The sequence below is a fragment of the Paralichthys olivaceus genome, chromosome 15 (genome assembly GCF_024713975.1).
Source record: "Paralichthys olivaceus isolate ysfri-2021 chromosome 15, ASM2471397v2, whole genome shotgun sequence".
NCBI lineage: Eukaryota > Metazoa > Chordata > Actinopteri > Pleuronectiformes > Paralichthyidae > Paralichthys > Paralichthys olivaceus.
Genome location: NC_091107.1, coordinates 13,210,537 through 13,222,588, shown reverse-complemented (window position 1 = coordinate 13,222,588; position 12,052 = coordinate 13,210,537).

Genomic DNA, 12,052 nt, shown 5'->3' with positions numbered 1-12,052 from the left:
CCAGAAGAAGGAAAAGAGAAAAACCTCTCCCCTGTGGACAAGCTTGAATGCTGAGGCGTTCCCACTGATCTACATTCACAAACCTCCATCATATTAAAACTGTCTAAGTCTTGAAAAGCACTCACCCATAAATATGTGCTCTCCATCCTTGTGTGCTGCTCTGCTTTAAAGACACTAGTCTTTTTGGCTCTGTGGCGTGCCTCTGACTAAAAAGTAGGCCAAGGACAAGAGCTGGTCATCTAAACAGGCTAAATCCAAGCAGAACATCCAGATCGTGGGGCTGCTGACTGAGAAGTGGCCAGATATAGATTTAGCAGGGGCAGGAGGCACAGTTCTTACTCGAGCTGCCACATTTAAATTACTCTGTATTCATTATTTTACTTGATTGCTGTGATTATTTTTCCATACTGAAGGAATATTTGAATCAAGAATTCCTTAAGATGTTGCTTTCCATTCATTGTTTTACTTTTTCAGGAAAGAAGAGTTGTTTTCAGTATTATTACTTAGATAATAAAAATCTCTCTGGTCCTTTTGCCCTTTGTCTTGCAGAGACTATCTCCATGGTTCTAAAATATTCAGCTGCAATGAAACCCCAGAGACTCTTTCTAAGTTGGCAATGACAAGAGACGCCCACAGGTGTCTGCACATTCACTCCAGGAAGTGTCACTTTTTTTTGGTGTTGACAAGGGGGGGCATCATTGTGAGGAAGATTTTGTGTGGCTGAGCTATAGCTCACTGCTTTCACTTTTTGCTGCGTACATGTCATTGCGGTGTCCCTTAAGTAAACTATCATTAGTGCAGGTGATGAGTGCGACGTACCATGTGCGAGTCCCTGCAGGAAACAGGCTGCTGTGGTATTTTTTTGTTTGTGGGAATGTTTGTGTGTCCCAGGGCAGATGTTCACTGATTTAGCTGATGCTGCATTTGTTTTCTGAGGGATTGTAAAGGAGAAATATGTAACCAGATTGCTTCTGCATGGTCTGTACCTGCGATGGAGGAGGCGTTAGGGAATTTTAATTAAGAGTTTAACGCTGGAAAACTTGCTTAATCTTGATCGCCAGGAATGTGTGGGAGTGGTGATCAGATGTAACTGCAACATCAGCAACACCACACAAAGTGACATCACAATATTAAAAATCATAAAATATTAAATCATGTTTAATGCAACAAAGACGTTTGACATGACAAAAAACACTTATGTTCAATTTGAAACAACCTAAACTTTTTTAACTCTGAGACAACCCGAAAGTGTTGTCTAAGTGGGTTCTCATAGTAATTGACAGAATTAATTATTAGTGCCTCTTTAAGTTGATGGTTAAAAGAAAATATTTCTGCTAATTATGTGGACAGGATACAGACTGTGCCGTTGGTCTTTGTGCTCTATTGAGGGTTCAGTAACTGCCTTTTTGCCGTCCATGATTACAGAGGAATGATTGTTCTCTAACTTCGAGGGCCTGCCTCACACTGCCTACGTGTCCCAGCATGCCTCGCACATTAGTGTTTAGTCAGTTGTGAATAATCCAATTCTTTTTAATGGTTCCCTTTGGTTGTCATGAAAGAAAAAGAGAGCTATTAACACCGCATTACATATTTGTCACAAAGGGACGCTGACGTGTATGCTCCCAATCATTCCTCTGTTAGGTTCATGAAAAGCCACTTCACTGACAACCTTTTGATTTTGAGTCTGACAAACTCATTCAAAAGAACAAATCCTTCATCATCGTGGCTCGTACTGTTTCTGCAGACAGGCGGGCATGAGTGGCAGCTTCAACCATGTTATAGACCCTGGAATATAATCCATCCAATGGTCTCTTGTAAGGCGGCATGGTGGAACAGAGGTTAGCACTGTTGCCTCACAGCAAGAATCCCAGTTGTGCCATGGATTTTACTATGTGGAGTTTTTGTGTCCTCCCAGTGATTGTGTTCTCTGGGCTTCTCCCACAGTCCAAAAACATGCAGGTCGATCGCTCACTCTTTATTGTCCTAGATGTTACAATACTTAAAAACTTTATTTGTCCTGAAGGCAATGTAATAAAAAAAGCTGTTGAGTTGTATTGGGATAAAAATGCAATTTCTGTAAAAAATGTGAGAGTGAATGGTTGAAGGTCTCTGTATGTCAGCCCTGCAATGGCCCTGTCCAGGAGTACCCTTCCTCTTGCCCACTGTTAGCTGGGATTGGCACCAGCTCCCCCCGGGACCCTCAAAAGAATAAGCATTATAGAAAATGGATGGATGACGGGAGGGATGTCCTTCAGCTACATTGCATTCATAGTCAAAACTACAAAGAATAAAACCATTATGGGATAAATAATGGGATAGATACAGGCCTCAGGATAGATAACGGAGGGATATTTTCTTATGCAGATAAAGTTGTGTGACCAAAATGCCACTCTGAAGTCAGCCTGCACTGCGATATCACCAGGCAGAGGGAAGAAGTAACTGAAACCCTCCCTGTAGTCCTTGATACATGAGTGGATGTTGAAAGCAAACCAGGCTGCTGTCTGGAGAACACTGGCAAAGTGTTGTGGGACTATACCACCATGACTGTGAATGACATGAAAACAAGGCTAAAAAATGCCTGAAAGGATCATTTAACTTTCAAGTTGTTTGCTGCTCTCATGCAAAATGTCAACTGCAAACAGAAAGCAGACTTAACAATTATACATTTATTCACTGTTTGCAGCCAGCTGTGTAAACAGACTGCTCATTTAAACCAGTGCACTACTGTATAATTATCCAGCTCACTTCCACTAGTCACTGCACGCTGCCTCCCTAGCTGACAGCCGAGTGAGATGGCACTTGGTGCACTGATAAAGCAAAAGACTCTGAGCAAGGTAGTTCTCCTGACTAACACCAGCCTTGCTCACTTGCTTGCAGTAATCTTTCCTTGCTGATTGTTCCCACCAACCCACAGCTTGCTAATTAATAAGCAGCAAGGGGATTCCAGGGCTGCTAATGCATTCGGTCGTCCACTGCAGCATGTAATGATTCAGCTCACATTCATCCTCCTGTTATTCTGCACCGGCCTGAGAAACAGAGCTGGTAGTAGGAGTTTAGATCTTCTTTTTTTTTTTTTCAATTCTACAGCTCTTACCATTAATGCATGTTAATTGGAAAAATACACTTCATTTGGCAGTAGAGGTCGGGCTGGGAATAGTAACCTTGTGGGGAAAATGAATGCATTTAAGTTGGTGTGGGCAGCCGGAAAACATTAATTATATTCACAAAGGTTAAATAGCTGTGAGTGGTAAAATGCACTTTGCATTTGTGATGTGAAATTATTAGAGCCTGAGCCTGATTTTTTGGTTGGCTCAAAATGCGAGCCATGCTCAGACAAGTTGGATTTGCCATTTGAGTTTGCTGTTATGAAAACTATTATTTTAAAGAATAAACAATGCAAATTGTTCCATATTTTCTTTTCTAAATCAAGCTCTAAATAGTTGGTTATCTGTGTTCGTATCAGAAGATTTTTATTCAATACTATTGGTATCAGTATCAACCCCAAAAATCCATATAATTTGGTCCCTGTAGAGGTTATTTTAAGCAGACTGGATTTAAAAACAGTCCAAGATTACTATTTTATATACAGCGAGTAGCCTATTGTATAAATAAATTCTGATTTTAGTTCCTGAGGACACACCAGGTACAGGGGCCTTTTACTCCTAGAGTGTTGACTGGAAGGCAGCCACCTCCTCCAGGGCTGCCAGCAGCGGTCTAACAGTGTTCACCTGGCCAACTACATGCCGTGTGGCAGCGTGCCTCGCTCATCTTCTCAGCCAAAGATAAAATCTCACTGCCCCCACTTGGTTTATGAGTTCCATATCCTAACATTTGATTATGGCTAGTGTGGACTTTAGTCACATTGTATAATTGCATTGTATCATAGATCTCTTAAAATGTCTTAAAAGTCAGAGCTCAGTAGTATAAGAGATGTATGTGTATATGTATGGATATATATATATTTATAAACATAGACAATATATAATAGCAATGAATTGAGGAAATAACAATCTAAGTCTTGAAATGGTTAAAATATTCAGTATAAGTCATTCTTGTAGTGCTGGATTGAACTGGAAATAATGCATTCATATTTGCAACCTCCATTTATCTGAACTTGTTTTGTGTCAAGTTAATTTTCCAATCAATAATAAAAACAAAAATGTGTAATGTTTTAAGTTATAACTCATTATTCATTGTCAAAATGTTGATACTCATAATGAGAGTCAAAAGACTTTAGGTTGTTGTTTAAAGTTGTGCATTCATTATGTGGAGTTGAACGCCATCTCCTGGCAAAATTCTGCAGCCCAAGAAATTGTCCTGAATTTTATACATTGCAAATCTATGACCTAATTATCACTTTATTTTTTTAACCTAAAGGTTCCACTGATGCTCATTTTGATAAAACACTTCCACACGTATAGACAAACATTTCGTAGGCTGGGATTGTGACATCACATTATGGTAAATTTGAATATCAAAGAGGAATAATCAGCAAGTCAACACTTTTACATGTAACAGAAGAAAAAGAACACATATATGATAAAATGAATGATGGCTGAATTCAGTATCACTCTCCTAATGTGACACATGTTCCTCAGCTGTCACACTAGCAGAACACTTGAATAGTAATCACTAATGATGCCAGTGCTTTTCCAGATGCTGTAGAAACAGCCTATTTGCACCACAGTCTGTGTATGAACCCCTAAAAATATAAATCTGCTTTATTAGCCATTATCTTTTCAATGTTCAGGATGTTTTCAGGGGTGTATACAATTTCCTGCTGATGACAGATGGGTGCTGCCTGGGCGACTGTCTGGAAGTCATTAGAAATTGACAACGACTGAAAGAAAATCAAAAAATAATAACCGTTAAACTAGACAAACACTACAGAGAACACCTTTCAGTATTGTCTGTTTTAACTGTCTGTTTGCTTGTTCACCACCTGCTGTTATATCAGTCAGGCCTCTGTAACTCAGCTGCAGGCAAGAGGTGCCACTTTAAGGAATACAACTCTTAAAATGACTGATGTGGATTAGGGCATGAATTATTGAGAGGGAGGGGGATGAGTCTAATAATAAACTGTGTGTCGTAAATTTAAAAAAAATCATATTATACCTCCAGGACCTGAGCACTACTGACAGTGTCGCTCGTTCACATATGTTGGGAGTATCATCCACTAGGGGTCACCATTGTACTCTATGAATGAGGCCATTGAGGAATTTCAGGATGAACATGGGGCATTCTAATGTTTCCTTCTGCCCTTATAAAACAATCAGGTTTTGTGTTTGTGTGGAGTATGTGCTCATAGACCTCAGCCGTTAAAATCAGGAAAAACAGGATTTCAAAGTCAGAGCTTTAAATTGCTTTGACATTTCTTCTTATTTCTTCTTATTCCGCTTGCCATAGCTCTGACTGCCACCTGAACGGTCATTCAAGGACTTGGCCAAGCTTCTGACAGAGCTGTCACTGACGGATGAAAGTCTGTATCCTAGGGAGAAGCAACTATTTGAAGCTGATGAGCTTCCCATGGCCTGTGGAGGATCTTCTACTGCAGAACTTCACCCGGGGCGCTTATATTATATGCACATTAATGGAAAAGCTAAAGGTGGTGACTCAAACAGTGTCTCTTGCAAAAAATAAATATAAAACTGCTGCCGATACTGTAACTGCATCTAGTCTTGATGTTTCTAAATCCATAGCAACTGGCTAACATTAATCTTGATTCGATATACCTTTAACTACCATGAACCATGACACTCAGAGCGCATACTTCTGCCAAGGCCAAACAGTCCCCTTATGAATCAACATATCACTTCACTAGATCTGGATCAGCACCAAATTGCACTCACTCATAGAAACCGGTCTTCTAAGCATACTGAATTTCTTTAATCAAGATCCAAAAAGTTATTCCCTGGGAAAGTGGGGAAAATGTCAAAAAAGTCTTATCTCGCAATGTTAAATTCAAAAAAATTCTGGATCTACTCCAAACTTTGATGAATTATTTCTTGGCCCACGTCCCATCCTTTTACCAAGTTTTGTTGAAATCCATTCAGTAGTTTTTGTGTAATCCTGCTGTCAAACAAACCAACAAAACAATCAGAATGGCACTCAGTAAAAGGCATATCACCGCCAAGGCCCAACAGTCCCTGAAACCAAGCTGCACCAAATTTCACAAACTCAGATATCAGTTTCCTAAATGTGTCTGTGTGTTTTATTTCCAAGATCCAGGAATTATTCTCTGGGGAATTGAAGTGAAAAATGCCCATTCTCCCACTGTTAAAGAAAGTGGAAATGAAATTCCTGGATCTGCCCCTTGATCTGAATCTGCACCAAATTTTAATGGGTTCTTTCCTGAGCAATAAAACATCACTCCACCAAGTTGTATGGACGTTTGTCTTGTAGTTTTTGTGCAATCCTGCTGACATACAAATGGACAGGGGTGAAATATAACAAAAATATCTTCCTTGGTAGACTAACAAGCACTAATCATGAGGTAATTTTGTTTCAGCTAAATACAAGTAAAGGGGATGTGTTCTCCCCATAGACAATTTAAGATGCCATAAAAAGAGAGAGCAATAAATTCTAATATAATAGGGTTAAAAACACAACCATGTGTTTGCTATTCTAACACAGTGTTTTGTGGCACACAGAAGCAAGAAGTATGAATCACAAGGCAGAGAGTTGAGGAGGAATCTGTGGAGACCGGTGGCATGTTTTATATATATTTTTTTGTCTCAGCTACAAGGCTGACACAGACACGGGCCCCTGTGAGCTGAAAGACAAGTGAAAAAGCCTATTAATCATTTATACCGTTTGGACCGTGTTCCCAAAAAGACAGCATTGTGATAACTCATTTATGGCTCCTCCACTGTCTTTCTAAAAGGGACAAGCACAAGGGTGTTTTTGACTGAACTCTTATAATTGGTGTCATTTTACCTGTTTGAGATTATTACAGGTTCACGTGCCTCTGCACTTTATGTACAACATTTACATCATAAAATTCAGGTATATGTCAATAAGATGTATATTTGAATGTTTTTTTCTTCAACCACACATACATGCATCTGCAATTTGTTTTATTTATGAGTGACTGTTCTTTGACTTGAAACTCTCTGCAAGGATTGTTTATTTTTGAAAATGGAGGACCTGCGCTCTTTCACCCCTGTTCTATAAAAATGTAATCTTGTCATACAGTGCACCTGATGCCTTTCTCTACCTGTTCTGTCAGGAGATTCACAATTCATGTGCAAGTTGTACTTCGCTATCGAAGTAAAGAGTCAAACCTGCTTCACAAGAACTAATTTTATATATTCTTCTTTTATTCCTATTTTTACCTCTTACGGTGGAGCAGTTGATGCCATTCTGTGAGGAGCAGGAGCTACTGCTATTTGTCTCACCTCACAATAAAAAACATGCAGTTTGTACAGTTTCGGCAACAGCGCAACAACACCCAGGTAGAAACAGAGCGAGGAGTCCTGGCAAAAAAGAAAACATTTGTCAGTGCGTGAAGAGTCCTACTTCTCTGTCAAGTCTGGCTCGTCTGTGATCATTTCTTGTGAGTTTTCAGTGAAACATGTAATACTCATGTTGTCACAGACACACAGCCACAAAAAAAAGAGTTATTTTAGGCCCAATAATTGACAAATTAAGACCAAAGACCACATAACCAAAAAGAGAGAGAGAAGAGTAGCTAACAAAGCAGTGTTGTTGTCTGTACTTGTCAACTCTCTCGCAGCCAGTTTTGAAGATGAGAGGCGAGCAGCTCTGTAGCATTGCAAACTTACTGTGCATTACAAAATGATGCAAGCTCTGGGGTAGCTTGTTAGCACTTTATTTTTTAACTCTAATGCCCATTCATTTTATCTCTCAAACACATCAAACGATACAAGCAACAAGACAAACACGTTGCCTTTGCTGTCGTTGCTTTACGGCGTGGAAATATGTGAAGTATGAGGGAGTAGAAAGATGGCACTGTTGTGGCTGCTGGCCGGTTCCCAGACCACTGCAACATGTTTTTATTCTTGAGATAGGCTCTGGTACACTATGTTCGAACAATAAAAGAGGGTGTGAAAAAGGGGAGAAAGCATTTATGAGCGGCGGGGACAATCAAATAAACTAAAAAAATTGCATACAAGCCCATGTGAACCATTTTGACTAGTCACACCAATTAAGTGACAAACTCCAGCTGAGTATCAAGGCGTGTCTCACTTTAATCACGCATGGATGGTACCCTGGAATTTACAGACAGGCCGTGGCTCTATATAGGTTTGGCAAGAAGCTTCCTACAGTAAAAAAATATAGCCCAACTCAGCTGATTTGTCCTCGAGATAGCACAGAACAATGACATTGTGTGGCGATGTTCAGTGTGGTGGAGAGTGGTGTGGCCTAGCTGACCAGCTCAACAAGCAATATCTGTCAAAATATTGTTGTTATTGTTTAACACCAACAGTATATTATATAGATCTATATAATTAGATGTATAACAAATGTATTAAAATATTGTCTTATTAATCCAAGCTTGCTAATATATGTAGCTACCAGGAATTAAACCTGCACCCAGACAGGCTGGAGAGCAACTCTCAAAAGCTTGCTAACAGAGTTAATAACCTTGAGGACACAAGTAACTTAGGAGGGGGGCGGGGAGAATAAATAAATGGAGCTATCCTGAGAATGGCTTGGTGCTCCTTTACACACATTAACAGATTCTGGCAATTTGGTCTTTAAAAAAGTATTCTTAGGCAGGTGCATTTTTTAACAGAAATAACATTTTAATTGCACTGCAAATTGAATGAAAACTAATTCCAATTGCCCTAAAACACTTCTCACATTGTCACTTGCCATCCAACCTATAATGAGTTGTCTGGACTGTCTGTATGAATGAATAGCCTGTGGGCCATTCACTTAGTGGAATATATTAAAACAGAACAAGAGACACAAGGACGAGACCTGAGTAGACTCGTACAATAACTCTGCAGCTAATACAGAAGCTGTGATGATTCATTTCCAAGTTGAGGGTACTTTGAGGTAATAACTCGCTTTGTCCCATTTTAGCCCTGAACTGTAGTTTGTAAACTAACAGCACAGTTTGCCTGACTAACACATTTCCATGTTTATCTATAGATTTGGAAAAGGAACCAGTTTTGACCCTTCATATTGCTGCATGTGTCTGTGAAATACTACGATCACATTTGCAAATGAGGTAAAATCCAAAGAATACATTCTTTTCGAATAAAGGAGGAAGAAATGGAATGAATGAAAATACAAATAAATAAATAAAAGTCCATAAAGAGAAGTCATAATACTGCCCTCTGTTGGTTCCATATAAAGCCGGAAGAGCCCAGGCTTGACCCGCCAATGTGAAATTACAGCATGTTCCTACAGCACAGAACATTTTAGTTGTGGCATCCATTCAGTTTTCATGTAAAATTCTAATCACAAAAAATGTACAAAAAAAGAAAATGTCTTTCTTAATTGACTGTAATGTCATGGACTGAAGGTCAAGTTAGTTCAAATTCAGTTTTTTTCCTAAATAATGCATCTATTCCTTTAATTAATTCTTACTTTTGTGTATTATTTGGAAAAATTAATGAGGAATTCATCAGTAATGAATAAAGACCAGATAGGAGTTCTACACATGTATTTACCTCAGTCTCCCTCAGTGGTCCCTTTTACAATCAACATGCTTGTTTAGTATATTCAAGTGGCATGTTTTAAGATTTAATCATTCAAGAACTGCAAATTAACAACTGCCAGTTGATTTTAAAAAAAACCTTTTTTTTATATCCAGCTACATGTTAGGAGCTTTATCTTTTGGTTTTTATCACAGTTTCTTTCTAGCTGACACTTTGTACTTGATAATAGTTTTCATGTGGAAAAACATGCAGGGATTTCAAATTCAAAAACTGTGAAAGCCTACGGAGTGTTTTTTCTATTATATCTGCACAGTCTTGGTTTGGAGCCAGTATTCAGGTGTGATCCACACTTGCAGTAACTGATGTGCTGCTGAGACCTTATTTTCTTGTTAAACAAATTTAGAAACACTGCAAATAATATTATTATAATATTATTATTTTTATTTGCACTCAGTTTTATTATCTTGAGAATGAAAAATTGTGGCACAGTCACTGAGGAGCTTATATAAATATTTATATATATGTGTGTATATATATATGTGATGTTTTATATTTAAATATAGATTTTTAGAACAAATTGTTTTACTGTGTTTTATGTTACACTGAATTATAGCTTATTATGATTTAATTATAACTTTATATTTATTTTCATGGCACTGCAGTTTTTACATTTTGTACATTTAGTAACACAAAGAAGTAAATGTAATTATTCTGCTCAGTGACTATCCTGTGCTGTTGTATCTGTTCAGCTAAAATAAATAACCCAGGCATATTATTTTAATCAGATGTTTTCTCACGGTTGCTGCAGTACTGACTAATAAAGGCTGGTCAGTCCTGTTGAACATGCTCAGGCCTCGGTGGCTCCACTAGAGCTACATGTTGTCCTCTGTGCAGTCACTCTCCCTGCATGTGTGAGCTGAGCTGAGCCGAGGGAATCAGGGGAAGTATCTGAAACAAAGTGTTCCCGGAAGGCGTGCGCCACGCGGATCTGCAGGACGCTCACATTGTGATCCTAAAGTGACACGATGAGCACTTTCACTGGATATTAAAAACGCTTTTAATACGCGGTCCATTGTGGGAACGCAAAGCGCTGCATTAAGGCCGGCGGTAGTGTTCCTACGGTGTTCCTGGTTAATGTAGGTCAAATCAGTGACGGAAGGGTGTCCTCCGTTGAACCCGCCGTATTAATCCACAGCACAGTCCTGCAGATGGCGCGCACAGCCAAGCGAGTGCCCCGGCTGCTCACCACGGCGCTGCACGGCACAACAACATCCGTACTGAGGGAGAGAGATGGCGGTGAAGCTACACCTCTGTCTCCCCCCCGTACAGCTGCGGGCCCGTGGAAAGCAAAGTTCAGGGGGGGCTGCAGCTCCTCGCGTAGGTTTCCACGCCGCCAACGTGCAGTAGGCTCGTGAGGCCGGAAGCGTTTATCAGACGGGGCCGATCGACCATAACCTCAGTTGACCCCTTTGTCAAGATGCAGGAGCCGCTCTCACAGAACATCCCCCGCCCCGCGCACGACACAGGACGCACACACATGCATATTTTATTGAAGCTATCTGTAAGACACCAACCGTGCGCGTGCTTCATTATCCAGATCCGAACCCTAGACGAGCACGCGCGTACACACACACACACACACACACACACACCTGTCACTGTCTAGACAGAGAGGGGGGGGCATTAAGGCGGTGGGTGCGTGGTGGTGGTGGTGGTGTGTGGGGGGGGGGGGGGGGGGGGGGGGGGACATCTCACATGACCCATTACTGCTTTATTCTATGCCAGCCACAGTGTATCTCAAGGCGTTGGATAATCACTGAAAAAAATCAACAACAACAAGAGAAAAAAAAAGCAATCGCTCCACCTAATCTGATTGGCCGGCTGAACCGACACCGATTTTTTTTCCCCGCTCGCAAACTCGAGGTCAGCTCGGGACGTTAAAAAATAAATAAATGAGAAAATAGAAATGCGTAGAAAGTAGAAGACACGGCGGGACAATCTAGCTTGTTGTGCGCCGGGGGATGAGTGGCGGCGGCGGCGGCCAATAGGAAGCCGCGGCGCAGCTGGCTCGCCGTATTGGCAGGGGCGGCGTCCAATGCAAAGTTCAGGAGCGTGATGGACACATAACTGACAACCCCCCCACCACACACACGCCACCATCCCTCCCTCCCTCCCGTCCCTCCTGATCCCAGACTGGGGGAGAGATCTGCGAGTTCATTCACATTTTGCGATATAGTGAGGATTGCGCGCACAGTGAGGAATAAAACACACGAACTAAATCAAATGAGTGACGTGCATGTGGAGTCAATGCTTGTGGCTGGGGTGCATAATTTCCTTTTATCTGCCTTTGATCTCCCACCTCCCCTGGACCTCCATCATTTCTTTAGACCTCCCAGAGCAAAAATCTTAAACAGCACGAG